The sequence below is a fragment of the Marmota flaviventris genome, chromosome 1, assembly GCF_047511675.1.
Source record: "Marmota flaviventris isolate mMarFla1 chromosome 1, mMarFla1.hap1, whole genome shotgun sequence".
NCBI classification, from domain to species: domain Eukaryota; kingdom Metazoa; phylum Chordata; class Mammalia; order Rodentia; family Sciuridae; genus Marmota; species Marmota flaviventris.
Window position 1 is genome coordinate 22,513,578 of NC_092498.1, and position 19,992 is coordinate 22,533,569.

Consider the following 19,992-nt stretch of genomic DNA (forward strand, 5'->3'; position numbering starts at 1 on the left):
TTTGCAGGGAGAAAGAGTGGAAAGCAGACTCCCACCCTAGGGACAGGATGACTTTGGTGACAGTCCGTACAGGGAAGGGACTCTGCTGCTGAAGGTGCTTGCGTTTGGGACTAGATTCTGTGGAGGGACAATGAGATGGCAGTACAATGTTTCCTCAGCATCTCAGCAAACCTTGGAGGTGCGGGAGGGCTGGCATTCACATCACGCAGGCTTCCAGTGGTTGGATGGCTCTGGACTCTAGCCTGGTCTGAAATGGAAGGCCACTCCCAATCGGATAGGGTATATGGCCCTGCAGGAGGGGACACATTGTGAGGAATTTTTAGGATGGCTGTCTCTGCAGATTTGCACAACCCTCAGGGTTGAGGAGTTGCTGGAGGGTGTTGGTTCCCCTTAGCCCTGTTCTTGAGGTAGTGGCTTGCAACCCTGAGGGAGGCTTCTAGCACTACCTTAAAGCCAAATGGCTTAGTTCATGGTGCTTCTGAGCTAAGACCCCCACTGTTCTTTCTTGAAGAGGGAGATGCTTCAGATTATGCTGCCACAAACCCTCCCCAAGCCCAGGATAGAGATGAGCCATGGTGGGAGCTTGATACGTACATACAAAAATGCCCATAACCCCCACACCCCACCACAAACACTGCCATGTTTATTTTCAGTGCACCTGGCTTTTCCCAGCCCTGGGTGCTCAGTCCCCCCAATGCCATTATTACAGTGTGAGGTGCTTCAGCAGTGCACAGTGGCAGGGGGGCTGCTGCTGCTGCCGTCGCCAATTTGCACACTAGGGAGCTGGGGAGGCTCCATCAGGCTGTTTTCAGTGGACTGGCTTGAGCCCTGGAATTCTGTGATTTGATGTAAAACAACTGGTTTACAGTGGTGAGTCTCCTAACTAAGCTTGTCCCTCCAGCTTACCTTCCGATACAGGTGGATCATGGGGGTCTCCAAGGTAAACAGCATTAAGCCCGGGGCCTTTTGCTTTGATGTCCTCTTGACGTTGCAAGTCATACCTCCAAACCTGCGTTTTCTTACACGTGAGATAGAATAAAAAATGGAAGGGATCTCGTTTCCCCATTATAAGGTTTCTGGGCTTCCGTGTTCCCCAAGCTGCTGAAAGAACAGCACTCTGATAGGCATTTGATGGGTAAATTCTGGGCACAAGAAAGGGGTCAGACTTAGGGTCAGATGACCTATGTGGGTTGTGGATAGTGAACCTCTTTGAGTCTCAGTTTCCTCCTGTAAAGTGACTGCAGACCTGCCTCACATTTGCCCTGTCGGTGACAACCTGGACAGATTTGGCTCTGTGCTCAGCTCCTGGGCAGCAAAAGTAGTGATGATTAATAAAGTCTGATTATTGAGTGCCGATCAATTTGAGGCACCTCAAGCATCAGGATTCTGCTGATTGTGGGTATAGTCTGTACGTAGTGAGAGAAACAGAAGCCCAGTGGGGGAGAGGGAGACCCCTGGGAAAGAGGGGTAAGATTGCCTGTCGGGACCCCTGGGGAAGAAGGGAAGTTTTTCTTTTTCTTTGTTTTGTTTAGTTTTTTTCTTTTAACTTATTTATTTTTATGTGGTGCTGAGGATTGAACCCAGTGCCTCACACATGCTAGGCAAGAGCCTGGGGGTACGTAGCCACTGAGCCACATCATCAGCCTTTTTAAACAGTTTTTTTTTTTTTTTTTTTTTTAAGAGACATCTGAATTGCTCAGGTTGACTTTGAACTTGGCAATCCTCCTTCCTCAGCCTCCTGGGATTACAGGCCACCATGCCCAGTGAGGAGGGAAAGTTTTCATATAGGGATTTTGATGTAAACAGTGCTAACTTGAGCTGGGAGACATCCTCCCAGGCTGACAGAGGGGAAATTAATTGTAGGATGTGGGGGAGATGCAGGTTAGGAGGGAACATGATGGGAAACCTTAAGGTGGGGTCAGTGAACTTCAGGAGGGCTTTGGGGAGAATTGAACTCTCAGAGCTGGAGAGAAGGTTCCATGGGATGAGGTGGGGGGAGGTGCACTGAGTGGGAGAGGGGTCTGTCAGGCAGGAGTCAGCAGACCTGGGTCAGGCCAGGCCTGAGGGGAGAGTGTCAGAAAGACACTGGCACCAGGTGGCAGTGTGGCTAGATCTAGAGGGTAAGGCCAACAGCTACGCATCCCAGGAAGGGTCCCTAGGGATCACCCTGGGCCTAGATCAGGCAATCCACAGGTGTGGGGAGAACCCTGCAGGCTGCTCCCCGCCCCTGCCTTTCTCTGAGGAATCCACTTTGAAGCCACTGATTCTGATGCCTCTGCCCTCAGGAAGCTGAGAGGGGAAGGAGGAAGGGGCCCTGTGGGTTAGAGTTGGCCTGGGCCGGAGGGCGGGATGTGTCCTAGAGGCTTCCCTGGTGTCCTAGATGGAACTGCACGGTGTTCCATGGTGTTCCATGGTCCTGTGTGTGGTGAGTCCCTCAAGGGTGGGGTCAGCTCCGTGTTCGTCTCCACCGACCCGGGAGTTTTCAGTGTTGGATCGTTGAACTGAAGGGAGCTGCCCTCAGCCCCTGGCTTCAGCTCTTGCAAGGGGCGTCCCAGGCCAGCTTGAGTCCTGGGCGGTGGAACCTGGCTGGTGGGCTCCTTCTGCAGGAGCCAGAGTTGTCAGGAGCAGCTGCTGGGCACCAGGGCTTGTGGGCTTGGAACTGGGGCTGCCGTGACAGGGTGGCTGCTGGAAGGACAGTTCAGTGCTTTGCTCAGAACCCCAGACTCCAAGTGGGAGGTCTGAGGAGCCGTGTCTACAGCTGGGGCCCTTCTTGGGAAGGAGAGGCCAATGTCCTTTACCCCTCAGGAAAGTGGCTGCTCCCGCCTCAGGGCCCTCTTCAGGTCTGTGGAATGCCAGATTGTGCTCTAGTTGGAATGGAAGTTGCTCCCATAGAAGTGGACAAAGAGGCCGTCCCTGCCCCTCACCCGCCAGCCTGAGCCTGAGCCCCCTGGGGACTCTGCAGACCTGGGGCCAAAAGCTCTTTCCTCAGCTCCAGTCGTTTCCTATTTGTGCCCACGGGGTGTGAGGCAAGGAGCTCGGCTGGTGGGGCTTCCTGTCACGTCCTGTTCCCTGGAACACCATGGATTTGGACAAATCTCTCTTTTATCATGTGTCCCATACCCTTGTTGGGCCGTTAGAAGATCGGAAGAAGTAGCAGACCTGGGATGGTGACACTCAGGGGCCGCCGAAGACAAAGGTATTCTCTCTGTAAGAAAAGCCTTCGGGAAAGTCTACATCAAAGATCTATTTTGAGGAGCCTCTTCATATTTGCAGTAGGATTTCCCATAAGATTCCTCCCCGCAGCAGCCTGCTGGCTGTTCAGAATGGAAGCCAGTTGGCAAAGGGTGATTTCCGGACCATTTCTAAATAGGCCTGACAGCCACAGGGCACAGAGCTCTAGAGCTCAGAGCCTTCTGGAAGTCATCTGCTGTAACCTGCTCCTTTTCCAGTTGAGGTAGAACAGGCCAGCAAAGTGGGTCACTTGCCCAGAGTTCCTGGTGGCTCCCAGATGTGTGTGTACAGGTGTGGGCAGCTGTATAACTAGACACGGAGCCTGTCTCAGGGCCAGTCCTCTCCTGGGAGAATCGCAGTAATGAGGAAATTTCTAGATTGCTCAAATCTCTCCCCACCCCTCCACACGTCATGGTAAACTGAGGCTTGGGGCCACCGCGTTATTCAAGAGCTAAGCTCCCCAAGAGCTCCTGGCTGCTGTGCCTTGTGACTGAGTCTCTCTCCCATCGAGGCCTGTAAGCCTGTAGTGTCCACAGTGCCTGCAGTAAGTAGGTGGTCAGGAACTACTAGGGGATAATCAGCACCCAAATACAGAGCCACCTGCAAGTTCAGGAGCAGCCCCTGCCCTCGTGTCCCACATCCCAAGCTCTTACGTTGTCTCAGCCTTGACCCCACCCTGTACCACCACAGCAGTGGCCAGACAGACCCCCCGCAGCTGGAGTTGGCCTCTGGGCCCCCAGTCCTTTCTCTCCTCCCTGTGTTCCCACCCCTCTCCCTGACACATACTACCACCACCCTCTCTTCCTTTGTAGCCTTATTCCCCTCAGGTCAGCCACCTCGCACTTCCCTAGGGCCAGGGCATGGGGTGGCACCCCGTCCGCCAATTGTCATGGCCGGAAGGCTGCGTGCCTCAGCCCAGGGGAGGAGAATTCTGAGGAGTGGCTGAGTGTGGCTTGCATTCAGGCCTGGTTTGGGGTGCAGGGGGCCCTCCCAGAACCAGGTCCCTGGAGACCTGGGCCAACACGTCTGATCTCTAACCTTCCAGCTGCTTGACCTTGGTTGGGATAGATGGGACAGTGGTGGCAAGACCAGGCCTAATGAGGGGGCACTTGTGATTGGCTCTGCGTGAGGTCACAGCCACCTGGCTGAAATGCACAAGAGCTTGGTCCAAGACACCAGGTCCCACAGTCTCCATCCAGCCTGATTCCCATGCCAGCCTGCTCAGGCAGGATGATGCAGGAGCCCCCGTGCACTCGCCTGGGCTGGCACCAGGTTGCCACTGGATATGTATCTCTCACCGCCCAGTCCAGAGGGGGGAAGCTGAGCACAGACCTGGGCTTGTATACCCCATACCACCAGCTGTTCTCCCAGGTGTCCACAGGGCTTCCTCTTTTCTACCTCTGCTTGAAGGCCACTTTCTCAGAAAAGCCTTCCAGGGCTGCTTTGCGTAAAACTCTTCCCTGCACACACCCTGTGTCTGTACTCTGCTTTATTTTCTCCCTAGCTACTTTTACCTGATGTCTGTGCATTTCTTTCTGTTTTCCCTACCTGCCCCCCGCCCACCATTAGACTGTAGGTTCCACGGGGGCAGGAACTTCTTTTCTTGACCTGACTCTAGATGAAGAGAGGAGGTGGCAAGCAGGGCTGCCCCTGGGTCTCAAGAGGAATGGGTGGTGGGCATGAGAGCATGCAGGAGACTCCTGGCAGAAGGAGGGCTATGGATTGTGCAGCAGGCTCAGGCTCAGGATCCCTCAGTGGAGCATTAGGGCTGCTGTTTACTAGGACTTGATTTGTCTGCTTATAGTAATTAAAACCAGCAGGAGGGGGGGCTGGGGTTGTGGCTTAGTGGTAGAGTGCTTGCCTAGCATGCATGAGGCACTGGGTTCAATCGTCAGCACCACATAAAAATAAAGATATTATGTCCACCTAAAAATGAAAAATAGTTAGAAAAAATAAGCAGTGGATTAAACAAGACAGAAGTTACATTTCTCATGTAATGGGAGTTCAGAGGGCTGATATGGTGCTTCTGCATGATTAACATAAAGCCTCATGGCTCAGAATGGCTTCTGGGGTCCTATCCCTCAGGAAAAGGGGAGGAAAAAGAAGGCTGCAGCTCCTTCTTGGAGGGTTTCTCCTAAAAACCAAACACAAGTTAGGTTTTGTTGAACAGAACTTAGTTACATGTCCACATCTAGCTGCAAGGGAAGCAGGAAAGAGTACTTTCCTTAGAGTAATTTTTATTTCAGGTACCTAGATACCTCACCAAAAGTCAATGGCTCAGTTAGAAAGGAGCATCAGACAGTGGATGTTGGAGTGGATGATTGGCAAACGCTACCACAGAGCTGGTCCCTGAAAACTTTGGGCTTCTGGCTGCCCTCAGTCCTCCCGTGGTAGCCAGGTCAACTCCACCCCTGCAGGAGGGTAACAGTGAGCAGCCTCCGCTGTGGGCTGAGGCTGAGGCCCGCTTTGGCTGAGCTCTGCCCGGCTTTGCCCAGTATTCAGGCTCTGGCCTCGTGGCACTGAGGAGGCAGAACCTGGATTCTCCCACTCGGTCCCTCAGCCCTGAGCTCCAGCCAGGGCCCTGGAGACTCCCCGTGAGCCAGGCCTTGCCCAGGGCAGGCACTGGACAACTTGGGTTTCCCCGTGGGCCTCTGGGTAGGGAAGAAGTGTCCCTGAGTCTCATATTCTCCTCTTACCCCCATGTGGGCCAGGTCAGGGCCCAGGGAGACACCTTCTGAGGAGTTGGGTCTCTGCACCCTTGGTGAGAGCAGCTGGGAGCAGGTGACTTTACCTCCTGGTGAAGGTGTATTGTGGAGGTGCCACTGAGACCTTGGGGTGCACTCTTGGGGGCAGTGTGAGAGTAGGACAGTTCAGGGGCAGGGTTCATGTCCACCCACTGGGTGCAGCCCTACCCTTCCCTGTTCTGAATCGTGCGTCTCCACGAAGAGTACCTTTGAGAAAAAAAGTTCTACTGTCAAAAAGAAGAGAAGAGCCAGGCACAGTGGCCCATGCCTGTAATCCCAGCAGCTCTGGAGGCTGAGGAGGCTGAGGAGGATCGTGAGTTCAAAGCCAGCCTCAGCAAAAGCGAGGTTCTAAGCCACGGTGGAGTATCCCCTGTGACCTTGAAGGTTCAGGCTTTCTCCTTTGAGGTCCTTTACCATTTAGTTACTGCTCCATGGCCAGTCACTTGGGGGACAGGTAATTGCAGACCTCAGTCTCTGATGAGGGCAGCCAGGCTGTGCTCCCACCTCTCCCAGCCCCCACACCAATGCATCTCACCCAGCTCTAGGGGGCGCTGCTCTCCGCTTTGGGCATTGAGTCACAGAGGCTTTCCCAGCCTGCGGCCCTTTCCTACAGTCCTGAGGTTGTGCCATCACATGGTTCACTGTTGTCTCACATTCCGTGGCCCTCCCCCCCGCTGGACCAGTGCTCCCATAAGGCCTCTGAGCTCCTCTGGCCAGGCCTGCTGCACACCTTGACCTGCTCAAAGGTCCAGGTATCTCCCTCTCCCTTCCTCGAAGCAGCTTCCTTCCTGGCATCAACTGACTCTGCCTGGACTCCGGCACCAGATCCCCAGTGATGTCAAGGAGCCAGGCGGCGGAACAGTGAAGGGGACGGCGGTTCTTCTGCAGCCAGCTCCACGGTTTCCTCTTCAGGGAGGGGGTGGCCAGGGAGGAGGTACCTGAAACTACAATCTAATGTGGACCAGGGAAAGGAGTAGTTACTTATAGAGAAGTGGGAGGGAGCTAGGAAGGGAAGGTGGGAAGTATTCACAGATCTGCACAAACCCAGGGGGACTATGCTCTATGCCTCGGTTTACCCAAATAGTGAGATTTTGTGCTTTGGGGGTCTTTTTGTTTTTGATGCTGGAGATTGAACCCAGGGGCACTTTACCATTGAGCTGCATCCTTGCTTATTTTTATATTTTATTTTGACACAGGGTCTTGCAAAGTAGCTGAAACTGGCCCTGAACTTGCTGCCTTAGCCTCCCAAATCACTGGGAGTACGGTGTGTACTGCTGCACCCAACCCATTTGGGCTTTATTTTTATTTTCGTTTTTTCTTAGTTGTCAATGGACCTTTATTTTATTTATTTATTTATTTATTTATTTTAGAGAGAGTGAGAGAGAGAATTTTAATATTTATTTTTTAGTATTTGGCGGACACAACATCTTTGTTTGTATGTGGTGCTGAGGATCGAACCCAGGCTGCACGCATGCCAGGCGAGCGCGCTACCGCTTGAGCCACATCCCCAGCCCTATTTTATTTATTTATACGTGGTGCTGAGAATCAAACCCAGTGCCTCACACATGCTAGGCAAGCGCTCTGCCACTGAGCCATAACCCCAGCCCCCATATGAGTTTCTGGCTTTACTTTTGTGCTCTATAAAGCAAGTTGCATACCCAGCTGTCCAAAAAGAACAGTAGTACTCCTCAAGATTTTAATAGGCTCTCCATGAATGATTAATACACGAGTAAAGAATTGTTATCCAAATAAAAGGAAACTGAGATCCAAGAGTTTGGAAATGCCCTCTGCTCTTCCCCTTCTTGGAAGGCCAGTGCATATTGTGGTCTTCTATGCCCCGAGATGCCCCCTGAGTAGGGCTGTTGCTACCTTTAACCTGGGGCTTGAGGCCCAACAGTGGTGCTGGTTTGCAGAGAGCCAGTATTAAAATGTTCTCCAATTCACTGTAACCAGGGGGCCACACGTGTTTCTCCAGATGGTAGATTAACATCCTGGTTTTTGTTTGTTTTGTTCTTTTGGTACCAGGGGTTAAACCCGGGGGTGCTCTAGCACTGAGCCACATCCCCTCTTTGTTTTGGGTACCGGGGATTGAACTCAGGGTCAGTTTTTTTTTGTGTGTGGGGGATGGGTTCTGGGGATTGACCGAGGCACTCAACCACTGAGCCACATCCCCATCCCAGCTCTATTTTGTATTTTATTTAGAGACAGGGTCTCACTGAGTTGCTTAGTGCCTCACTTTTTGCCGAGACTGGCTTTGAACTTGCGATCCTCCTGCCTCAGCCTCCCAAGGCACTGGGATTAGGCACTGGAATTACAAGCATGTGTCACCATATTCGGCTTCTCCAGCTCTTTTTATGGTTTATTTTGAGACAGGGCCTCCCTACATTTCTGAGGCTGGCTTCAAACTCCTGCCTCAGCCTCCTGAGCCTCTGGGATTACAGGTGTGCACCACCATGCCTGGCTATTAAAGTCCTCTGGACCACCATTGTGAAGCCCTGGTGTCCCCAGGAAATTTGGGGGGAAATGCCCACATGAGGGTAGAGTGACCAACTGCCCCAGTTTGCCCAGGGCTAACAGGCTAAAACACAGACAGCCCTGTGTCACTGACCACACTGAAAAAGCATCAACTGGAAACACACCAAGGATGTGTCTGGGTGTGGTGGCCAAGTGAGACCCTGTTGAAATGAAAATGAAACCTCAGAGGGCCTTTTGGGAATGTATAGGAAACCCCATGGGAGGTTGTGGCCACTAGAAGTACCAGAGACCAGTGACATTCAAGGCCTGTGGTCCCCTCATGGCTGTTACTTCTCAGACATGGAGGTATTATTTAAAAAATTGTGGCTCTGAGTGAATGTGCTTTTGATGTTTGATCTCTGTGGTTCGCTGCTTGCTTCTTTCCTATTGTGCCTCTGTCCCCTGCTGCTGTTGGAGTTTCTGACCCTGACAGCTTCTGTTTTAAATTCAGTCTGAGTCCCATTATCCTGCCATCTGCCTGCTGCCCCAGGAGCCTGGAGCAGTGGATTGCTGTGGACGCTGTCGCCCTGCCCTGGCTCTGCCGCAGCCGCTCCATAGCCTGCTCAGCAGGGCTGACGGAGCAAAGACCCAAGGAGCACACGCATCTCACCGCCTCGCCTGGAGGCTGTCCTAGTTCTGAGAGCCGCACAGTGGCTGCAAGGAGCCACCAGTTTGCATGCGCTGTCTGGCTGCAGTGAACACTTGGGCACCCCTCCCCAGGTGGGACAGTGCGTGAGGGGGTCTCTTGCTCAGCCAGGTACAGCCCTGCATCCCAGCCCTAGGGAGCGCTGCTGAGTGACTCTGGGCAAATGCAGTGGCCCTGTCGTGTCACCTGCACCCATTCCCCAGGCCTTTGCTGTCACCTGCACTCTTGCCCCGTGGCCCAACTTAGAGACCTCCATGAAGTAGCGTCTCATTCTGAGGGCACCTGATTTTTGTCTTTCCCCTGTTCCTGGGAGAACTTGGAAATCGGATCCTGTCCACAAAATCACATCTGTGAATCCCACAGGCGTTTGAAGGCAATTGTGTCCACACACCAGCCATCATTGCTCCTGGGGTTCCCTGGTATTCTGGCTTAGGGTGTGAGGTGGGGTGTGGGGACTGGTGGCAGTACTGGGGACGAAACGCAGGAGGGTCCATGCCAGCTGGGGTTTGAACTGTGGAGAAGGGAGACAAAGAAAATAGGTTTGCAGAGAAGGAGGTGGTCCCTTTGAACATGCTGAGTCAGAGGCCTCCTCTGCGGGCCTCAGTTTCCTCCTCTGTGGACGGGGTTCACAGATTGAGGTAACCTGGGAGGGGACACCTAGGAGGAGACAGTGCTGATGCTCTAGGCTCTTAGGGGTGGCTGGAGGGGAAGCTGTCCTCGAGGCAGTTGCCTGCTGGGGACAGCCAGGGACACCGTGAGGTCCTGGATGACGTGGGAGGGCATGTGTCCCTGCCCCATGTGTTCTGGGGCCTCTCTCCTCTTTGTCTCCCTCTGTGTCCAGTGGCCAGGAGAAGAGGCAGGAGCTGAAGGCAGGTGTCCATGGGCATTGTGCCCCACCGGCTAGCACAGCTGCTTTGAGGGTGGACATAGAGGCCAAGGAAGGGTGACCTAGCACTGACCCTCCATTGCCATCTCTCCCTTACCGGGTGGGATCAGTGATGCCAAGGGTCCCCCTAGTTCTGATGTTACAAACTACAAACCCAGGATGGAGAGGAAAGTTGCCCCCTGCCACACACACACACACACTTGGGACCACACTCAGCAGTCTACATCCCTAGCCTTTTAAATTTTTTCTTTCTTTCTTTCTTGTACTAGAGACTAAACCCAGGGACACCTTGCCACTGAGCTGCACCTTTAGACCTCTGTATTTTTTATTTTGAAACAAGATGTGGCTAAGATGCTGAGGCTGGCCTTGAACTTGGAATCCTGCTTCAGCCTCCCAAGTTCAGGTGTGCCCCGCCATACCCTTGCCTGTGGCCTTGAAGGAAGAGGGAGCATATTCAGCCACTGGATCCTGAGCACTGGGAGTCAACCGCAGCTTGGCTCTGGGCTCTCTGTAGCTCCGTGCCTGGCTCTGTCCCCTCCTCCCCCATCCTGAGGCATTGGTGTCAGCTCTTCTACCTGGGTGTCTTTGAGCATCTTGTCACTGTACCACAAGGACCAGGCTTAAGAGAAACAAAAGCAGGCTCCTGGACTATGGTCTCTGAAGTCCTGTGGGGCTGGCCTGCTGCAGCTGAGGGGGTCCTCATTGAGGGGGTTGCCACCTTTCAGATGGGACTCCAGGGAGGGAAGATGGTGGGGACTCACTACGTACCAGGGTCACCTCTCAGGGTTCTATGTAGGCTCCGTCCACTTTAGTTTCACCTGAATGTTCTGGACCTGGGAGTGGCCAAAGGGGGCAGAGAAAGGTGCTGCCCTCAGGTCTGCTTTCAGAAATAGTCTCAGTGACCCAAGCTCGCCTGCCCCTTCCCTGACCGCCAAGCTACAGAGGGGTCTCCCCAGTGTCTGGAGAAAGACACACATGTCATGAGCCCCCTGGACCACTTTTAGGGCATGAGTGTGCAGCTCTTTGGACACCTGGCTCCACCAGGGCTGGCCTGGGACTCTTGATTCACTTCCTAGGTGGAGCCCATAGGAAGCGGGCTTCCTTGGCTGGCCCTGGCTCTCAAACAGGGTGAGACTTGGCTTTGTTTAAAAGGAACCTGCCTTTAACTTTCCTGGAGATGGGGGAGCCGGTCCTCAATTGTTTGGTTATATCCATTCACTTGGTTTGTTTGTTCTTTTTAAGCAACACCCCCGCCCCCATCTGTCCCTCCCCATCAGACCTCTGTTCCCCCAGAGCAGGCCCCAAACTCCACTGGCTTCACCAAAGAAAGCCAGATTTTGTGCACCCTGGGGGGGTGGGGGGCAGCCATGTGTTTTCTTCACCTACTGGGAACAGGGGGAGCTGGGGTAATGGAGTTTGGGCTTTATTTTTCTTACTTTGTCGAGTAAATGGGGTGATAGCTGTAGAACTGGATGAGTCCCCAGCCCACCCTGAGCATACAGGTATTTAGCCTGGGGAACATCCCCCCCACCCCACTGTGGATTATCCTGCAGTAAGGACACAGGTGTTTTTTTTTTTTTTTGGAAGGAGTATTGGGGATTGAACTCAGGGGCACTCAACCACTGAGGCACATCCCCAGCCCTTTATTTAGAAACAGGGTCTCCCTGAGTTGCTCAGTGCCTTGCTGTTGCTGAGGCTGGCTTTGAACTCGCGATCCTCCTGCCTCAGCCTCCTGAGCGGCTGGGATTACAGGCGTGCGCCACCGCGCCCGGAGACACAGGTGTTATTGCTGGAAGGAGAGACTGCTCTCCAGGATAGAGCACACAGTTTGGAAATTTGGAAAGCCACACTTGGTGGCCGTGACCTTTGGCTTCCACCAGGTGGGAGCTGGCCATTCCCTGGGAAACTCACAGGCTCCAGTTCACACAGCTCTTTCCTAGAGGCCACTCTGGGTTTGGACGGCGACTATCCCACAGCCGTGAGTGTGGGGATTTCCCTCTGGTCCCCGGCCCTTGTTTGCTTCAGGCCCACAGTGGAGGCTGGCCTCTAGAGGTTTCCTGGGGCTGCCGAGAAAACCACACATCTGCCTCCTTTCATGGCTGCGGGAGGCGGGAGGTGGCGTGGGAATGACAGTGTGCTCCCTCAGAAAAATATTTACCAAGGTTGTTTTTGAACTTACTGCAAAGGGAAGAGCCCAGTGCCAAATGTGTGCGCGCCATGGCTCTGGAAGTGTGTGTGTGCCCGAGGTCGCAGAGCAGGCGCCCCTGGGAGGAGGGCTGCCTGCCCAGCCACGGTACGGGGAGGGAGGAAGTGGCGCACTAGACAGCCTAGAAGTCCCCTCTTCCACGGCGGTGGGATCGTCACCTCCAAACCCAGAGTGGCCCCTGGGAACAAGAGAGAAGGTTCTGTGGAAGTGGAGCCTGTGAATTTCCCAGGGGATGGATTGCAGTCCGCCTCCCTGACCTGGGCTGTGGGGTCTCCCCTGGTCTAGTCACCTGTGTCCCCAGTCCAGGTCTCCCGTCTGCACAAGGAACGTAGTAAAGATACCTCCTTGCAGGGAGGGACTTGTCTCAGGGTCTGGGCCCATGTGGGGAGCCTCTGTCAAGTTGAAGAGTGCCAGTGATGGAGGTAGATATTTAATGGGTAAATGCATAGAAAATTCCAGCGTGTGAGCAAGAGCACATTGACACCTCTGCCCTGTGGTCCCAGAGTGGTCATCAGTGTAACAAGACACACAGGTGGCCAGTGAAACTGACCTGAAGACAGGGCGAAGGGCACTCTGTCACCTCCCCCAGGTGCTGTCCTGTTGTCCTGACCTTTGTCCGGCAGCCTGTCTTGGCAGGTGAGGGGAGCTGGGGCAGCTGGCCACCAGCCTGCCCCTGCCCGCCTGCTGGCAGTGGGTTGGCTGCTCCTGGGCGCCCTGCCCGGCCAGACAGATCAGGATTCACATGGTCTGCAGCAGGCGGAGGGATTAGGAGGCCCTGGAAGGGTATTGTTTTAAGGAGGTTAGTCCACTCCTTCCAACTCAGGAAGACCTAGCCCCTTCCCTGGGCAGGCGTTCTGTCAGCCCCTGGACAAAGCCCCCACCTTTTGTTGGGACCATCCATGACAGGCAGGGGCACAGGATGGGAGCAGAGGCTGGGGGGGAAAGGAACCAGAGGAGGCAGGGTGAACTCAGCCCCAGGTAGCAGCAGGGCCCGAGCCTTTGATGGCACAATTGACAGAATTCCAAGCTCTCCTCTTGCCTCTCCTCCTCCGGCCTCAGAATTACACTAGCGAGCAATGCAAGGAATGTCTTTAGCAGCTTCCTGCTCAGGGGCTCAGGGGTGGGACTGAGGGTGGGGTTTGGCCCCTGTTGTACGTTACTCTGTCACAGGGTCTGAGGGGAACAGGGTGGGGAGGCATTGCCAGTCCTGGGCCTCTGATTACTTTCTAGAAGGGATGCAAAGGTCCAGGAGCCCCACCCCTTTCTGCAGTATGTGGAACTAGGCCTGCTGAGCTGGAGGGGTGGCCTGCTGGAGAGCAGTCCCTGGCCCCAGAGTGCTCTGCTGTACCTGTCGCCACAGTGACAGATGCCCTCCAGGAAGTGGGTCTGACGCACAGAGCAGATGGAGCTGCCTGCACAGGGATGGCCTGGGACCCTGGGTGAGGAGGCCTGGAGGTGGAGCGCAGTGTGCACTGGACCAGGCTCCCGCCCCATCTCACCCCACGCTCTGCAGGACCACAGCACCCGGCCCTGCCCAGCCTTGACACTGACCTCTTTGAAGTACACGTAGATGTTCCCCAAAGTCAGAGTCTGCAAGGCTTATGGCAGCCCTATTCATGATGGCCCTAAATTAAAAGCCGCCCAGATGCCCATCAGCAGTGGAATGCTTCCCAGTGACATGTTCACAGAGGAGAATGCTGTACTGAGCACGAGTAGGCCCCAAGTCTGCACCCGGAGAAGAACCGGTCACGCCGGGTGCAGATCACACTGGGCGGTCGAAACCAGAGCCAGAGGACTGAAGAAGACCAGGCTGTCCTTGATACAAAATCTAAAAACAGACAGAACTAACGTGATGCTTTGTATCAGAATAGTGATTAACCTGGGGGATGGAGGGGAACCTGGGGTGGGCTTCTGAGGTACACTCCCTGTTTTGCTGTGGTATGCACTGTGTTCTGAATGTCAATGAAATGGTTTTGGTTTTTGTTTCTATGAAGTGGGTGGGCTGGGGAGGTGGCTCAGTGGTAGAACACTTGCCTGCCATCCTCAGCACGGATGGATGGATGGATGGATGGGAAGGGGATGTTCTCCCAGGACCTCCGTGAACTTGTGGAGGCAGCAGATGCTCAATACGCACCATCAGGCTCCAGCCTGGTAGCTCAGGTGAGCTGCTGTGGGGACCAAAAGCAGGGACCCACTGAGGAGCAGGGAAGGGAAGAGCAAGCTGGGTGCATTGATCTGGCTGCTGTGAGCCCCCAGCCCCGACACCAGCTGGCACTGGGCATTTCCGCGAGGCATCTGTTGGCACCGTCCCTGGAACACAGTTGTTGGGCGTCCACTGAGACTGGGTGCTGTGCAGGTTCCAAGGATATTAGGGAGGTGGTCACAGTCTCCTCTGTATCCCAAATCCTTAGCAGTGACCTCTGTGCACAGAGGGGAGGGCACCTCTGTAAGATCTCCATCTTGCCATGGTCACTCCTGATGTCTCTTACTGGAGGTGGAATGTTTAGATTCGTGAACATATTTTTGCCTTTTAATTTGTTTTTGAACAGGTAACCATTTGGGGTGTTGTTTCCTTTGTTGGTGACATATTGTCTGCCATTTGTTGTCATGTGGCTGGGCTTCTCATGATAGGCTAGTAGGAGTGGCACTTGTTGCAGCTGGATAGAAATAGGCTTCTAGCCCCAGACCCCGGAGGGATCTTATATATCAAAGGTTAGCAGACGCCTGTAATCCCAGTGGCTCAGGAGGCTGAGGCAGGAGGATCTCAAGTTCAAAGCCAGCCTCAGCAATGGTGAGGTGCTAAGCAACTCCGTGAAGTGAGACCCTGTCTCTAAATAAAATACAAAATAGGGCTGGGGATGTGGCTCGGTGGTTGAGTGCCCCTGAGTTCAATCCCTGGCACCCCCCTCATATACCCCCCCCCAAAAAAAAAAAGTTAGCAGATGATTGAATGCTTGGCTGCCTGAATTTGTGAATAAAGTTTTATTGGGACACAACCACACCTGACAGTGATTGCCCTTGGGCTTGCAATGGCAAAGTTGAGTAGCTTAGACAAGCTAGTAAACAGACCAACAGAACAGTTTGCCAGTGCTTGTTGTACCTTACTGTGTCACGTTGTCATTAGACCACTGAGGGGGTAGTTCCTTGCCCACACAGTGCAGGTGCAGAGGCAAAAAAGCCATTCACTGAGGCTGGTGCCCCAAAGTGACCCGACTGCCTACTTGCTGGGTGTTGAATAGGTCAGGTGACCTTTCTCCACCTTGGTTTCTTTACTTTTTTTTGTGGTCCAGTATTCATAACATAAAATGTACCATTTGACTCCTCTTTTAGGTGACAGTGCAGTAAGCAGCTCCCAGCCATCGCTAGCACCCACCTGCAAACCTTCCACCTGCCCAACAGGAAGCTCGCCCCCCACCTCAAACACTGCCCACCCCTTCCTCTAGCCCCAGGGACTCCTCACTTTCAAAATGGCGTGGTGTCACATACCTCCTGTCATTTTCAGAGTTAAGTGAGGTACTAGACAGAAGTACCTGGCCCTTCGGGATGGTCAGTATATTTTATTTATTTATTTTGGGAGGTACTGGGGGTTGAACTCGGGGGGCACTTGACCACTGAGCCACATCCCCAGCCCTGTTTTGTTTTTTATTTAGAGACAGGGTCTCACTGAGTTGCTTAATGCCTTGCTTTTGCTGAGGCTGGTTTTGAACTTGCCATCCTCCTGCCTCAGCCTCCTGAGCAGCTGGGATTACAGGAGTGTGCCACTGCGCCCGGCCTTTTTTAATACATTTTAGTTCCCTGCCTTCTCTGGAGTCGCTTGTCAGGCTCTCATTATCTACACTGCTTAGGAGGACAGCGGGGGTGCGGGTGGTAGGTGGGGGGTTGGGGGAAGAGGCAGAAGAGAGTGAGTTCCAGTTTCCCTGAACTGGAAGCCCAGGCCTAAGAGAGGGTGCATCCAGGAAAGGCTGAGCTGCTCACTCCCGCTCCGTTCTGCCACCTACCTACATGGTCCTGACCCAGGAGCTGGGAGCCCAGCTCTGACAGACGCAGGCCCCAGCTGACTAGCCCTTCCCTGCCAGGCCTGGGTCTGGGTGGTGGTCGGGGGCAGGACTTCAGTCTGGCAGCAGGAAGGCCTTCCCTGGCGACCCCTCCCTCTCCCCTGGCTTCTGAGGTGGTGAGGACGGACTTCCTGGAGCCAGGCCCCACCCAGGCCTCGGTTTCCTCTTCTTTCTGCCAGCAGACTCAGCCTCAGTCCCTGGTCTCCGTCTTCCGTGGACCACGGCCCCCCAGGGGCTGCCATCTTTTCTCCCTCAGATCAGTCAGGCTTCTCCTGAAACCTGGAAGGGAAGAGCCCAGTGGGTCTGCACAAGCCTGGTCCTCCTTGCCCTGGCCAAGGCCTGTGCGGGGGGTGGTGAGCTTCCAGGAGTGGAGCTCCTTCCTGTTCCAGAGCTGGGGGTGGGGGCTGGGGAGTGGAGGTGCCTCGCCCCCTCTCCCTTGGGCACCGCTCTGCAGGGAGTGGCCCACGTTAGCTGAGCACTTGCTGTGCGCACACACTGCTCTAGGTGCTCACAGGTATGAGTGGGCTGCTAAGAGGACACCCCTGCCCACTTGGACGGCTGAGGAGGCAGGGTGGAGGTTAAGACCCTTGTAGTAAACTGAGACACCTGCCTGGCCACCCCGTTAGTGTGGCCAGGTGGTTGGGTTCTTCCCTGCTGTCCTCACTATTTTTGTGGAGATGAGGCAGGGACATGTGGCAGATTGGAGCCGGGGCACTTTAGGTCCCTGTGTCCCCACTCCCAGGTGCAGAGGACAGGGAAGCACGAGGAATTGTGGCCTGAGGAAGAAGCAGTGTTGTGAACCAGGGCCTGCAGGTCAAGGGTGCCTTCACGTCACTCAGCTGTCCCCACTCAGCAGTGGCATTCGGGATGTAGGTGGACAGGGCCCTGCCCTGGGGAGTCGGTGCCTGGCCGGCCAGCTGAAACTTACTGATGGGACAAACAGTTCCAGATCTCAAGAACGCCTGGGATTATCTCCCTGAGGACTAGCCCCCTGAGGGGGCTGCTCGGGGACTTGGGTGTGGTCCAATAGTGAGATTCACAGTGGACAATGGGAAGGGACAGGGCGGAGCATGGCCAGAACCCCTGGCCACATGTGTCTACCTGACACTCAGCCTGGGGGGGGGTGATGAGGGCGGACTGGGGACCGTCCCTCCCCAGATGGTGGGAGCTGCCCTTCTGATGGGCTCTACCCAGGACCCCCCTGCTGTAGCGAGCTCAGGTTTTGTTACAATACAACAAAATACTGTATCAAATAACTAGAGAACAGAATTTTTCTAGTCAGTTTGGAGACTGGAAGTTGATCAGGGTACACTGTGATGGGTTCTGGTGAGGGCCTGCCTCCTGGATGAGAAATGGCTGCCTTCTTGCTGTGACGTCACCTGACAAAGAGAAAGAAAGTTCTTCCTCTTCTTAAAGGATATTAATCTCATCATGGGGTCCCCCTTCAAGACCTCCACTAAACCTAATCACCTTCTGCAGCCCCCTCTTCCTAACTCCATCACGTTGGGGTGAGGGTTGTGACATAAATTTGGAGGGAGGACATATTCAATTTGTCATACCCCTTATGCCAAGGAAATAGAGCAGGCCTATCTTTGGGCCTTTGGCCCAAGCTGGGGGCCATTTAAATAGTTACAGAGAGGCCAGGTGCTGAGATGCAGACCTGAAGTCCCAGCAACTTGGGAGGCCGAGGCAGGAGGATCACAAGTTTAAGGCCACCCTCAGCAACTTGGGGATACCCCGTTTCAAAAATAAAAAAGAGCTGGGATGTAGCTTAGTGGTAAGTATCCTTGAGTTTAATTCCTAATACTTAACGGTATAGAGAGCAACACCAGGGGCAGTGTCCTCATGTCCCCATTTTCCACATGGAGACCTGTAGCACACTAGAGAAGCCGTCCAGAGAAGGCAGAAGAGAGACGTGCTGGGGGGATCACACTGTTCTGTTGTCTGAAAGCCTTCAGGGTGACTGATGGCAGCCACAGGAAACTAATGCAAGGACCCACAAGGCAGAGAGGATCCAAGTGCCACCCAGGCTCGGTGCAGCCTGGGAGATGGCCAGAGCTGGGTGGCAGAAGTGAGGTGACTCAGTGCCTGGGTCCCCATTCCAGGTTCCCGGCCCCCCACTCTGACTTCTCTCCCAGGGGAGTCCTCTGCCGGTGCTGTTTCCCCAGACCAGCGCCCACCTCAGAGCACCAGGAGGACCTGCAGGCGGAGGGAGCTGGAGGCCGGGAGGGGGCCAGCCAGCTTTCTTAAAGCCCACAGATGAGTGGTTCTATGAAGCGGATATAGGACTAATGGGATCCCCAGAGCAGAAACCTGGAACACACAGGTTCTGAGGAGAGGATCTGCACTGGGCTGGAGGGGAATCCAGAAAGACCTTTGGTAGGAGGAACTGAGTTATTTTGGTCATTTTTTTCATCACTGTGACCAAAAGACCCAACAAGATCAACAGAGTAGAAAAAGCTTATTTGGCGCTCACAGTTGCAGAGGGCTCAGTCTATGGATGGCCGCCTCCATGACCCTGGACCCAAGGCGAGGCAGAACATCTTGGCCGAAGAGGGTGGTGGAGGAAAGAGACTAAGCCAGGCTCACCTGGATCAAAGTGTATACCCCAAAGAGACCAGTAAATGCCCCGGAACTTGCCTCCTCCAGCCACGACCTATCTGCCTAGTTACCACCTAGTTAATACCTACCAGCAGATTTTAAATCATTTCACCTCTAAGCTTTCTTGCATTGCATCACACATGAGCTTTGGGGGGCACCTCATATCTAAATTATAACATGAGCTCCGTTCAGCAGAGAGGGAGTGGTGGGGAAGGAAGGCCAGGCTGTGTGGAGACAGGGGTGGTAAAGACCCCCCTGAGGGGTGCTGACTTAAATAATAAAACCTGAGACGGGTAGACCACGTCTTTCAGAATGAAGGTAGGGGAGTGTGTGTGCGTGTGTGTGTGTGTGTGTGTGTGTGTTTGGCTGCACACAGTGGGAAATGGAGCCCTGGTGTACTGGCCTGGAGAAGGTGCTAGGGGCCTGCAGTGAGCCTGGGCCCCTCTCCCAGGCCATTCTTCTCTGCTGTCTTTCTCAGCTGCCACCCAGAACCTGGCAATAAAGAATGGGCCCTGGAGAACTGGGAAGGGCGTAGCTTGGCAGAGCCTGGGACAGCATCACACCGTGTGCTTCCAATGACAGGAGCTCTGGGGAGGAAGGGGCTCACCAAGCAGGTGACCTGCTGGAACAAAATGTGTTGAGGTTGGGCAGTCCTCCGAAAAGGCTTTGCCTGAAGCCCCAGAGAGGACCCGAGCAAGCCTTCTGCAGTGGCTGTGTGGGGTGGCTCTGAAGTGGCAGCAGAAGCAGACTTACGTACAGGGAATTATGAATCATGGGTCAGGAAGTGCAACCACATCTTGAGGGTCCATAAATATCATGGCCCGCTTCACAGATAGTTTTAAGATGGTGTGCTCTGGCCTCAGGGGCTGAGGCAGATCAGGACCGAAGGCTTGAGTCCCTCTCTCCCGTCGGTGTACTCCCCTTGATCATACCCATCCTGAAGGACAGCAGCTGGAATCGCACTCTCAGAGTTTGAGGGTTCCACTTCCACGGAGATGACAGCTGGGGTGATGAGCTGGGCGTGAGGGAGGAAGGAGAGGCAGATACGAGTGTCCAGGCCTGGACCTCCCGTCCCCTTGCCTTCCTGCCTGCCTTCCACACACCCTCTT

At 54.3% G+C, this 19,992-nt stretch overlaps 1 protein-coding gene across 1 annotated transcript in view; it reads left to right on the plus strand.

Annotated features, from left to right (window-relative positions):
* Positions 1 to 19,992, plus strand: part of Podxl (podocalyxin like) — a 71,161-nt gene that overhangs the window by 25,260 nt on the left and 25,909 nt on the right. The gene's annotated exons all lie outside the window — the stretch shown is intronic.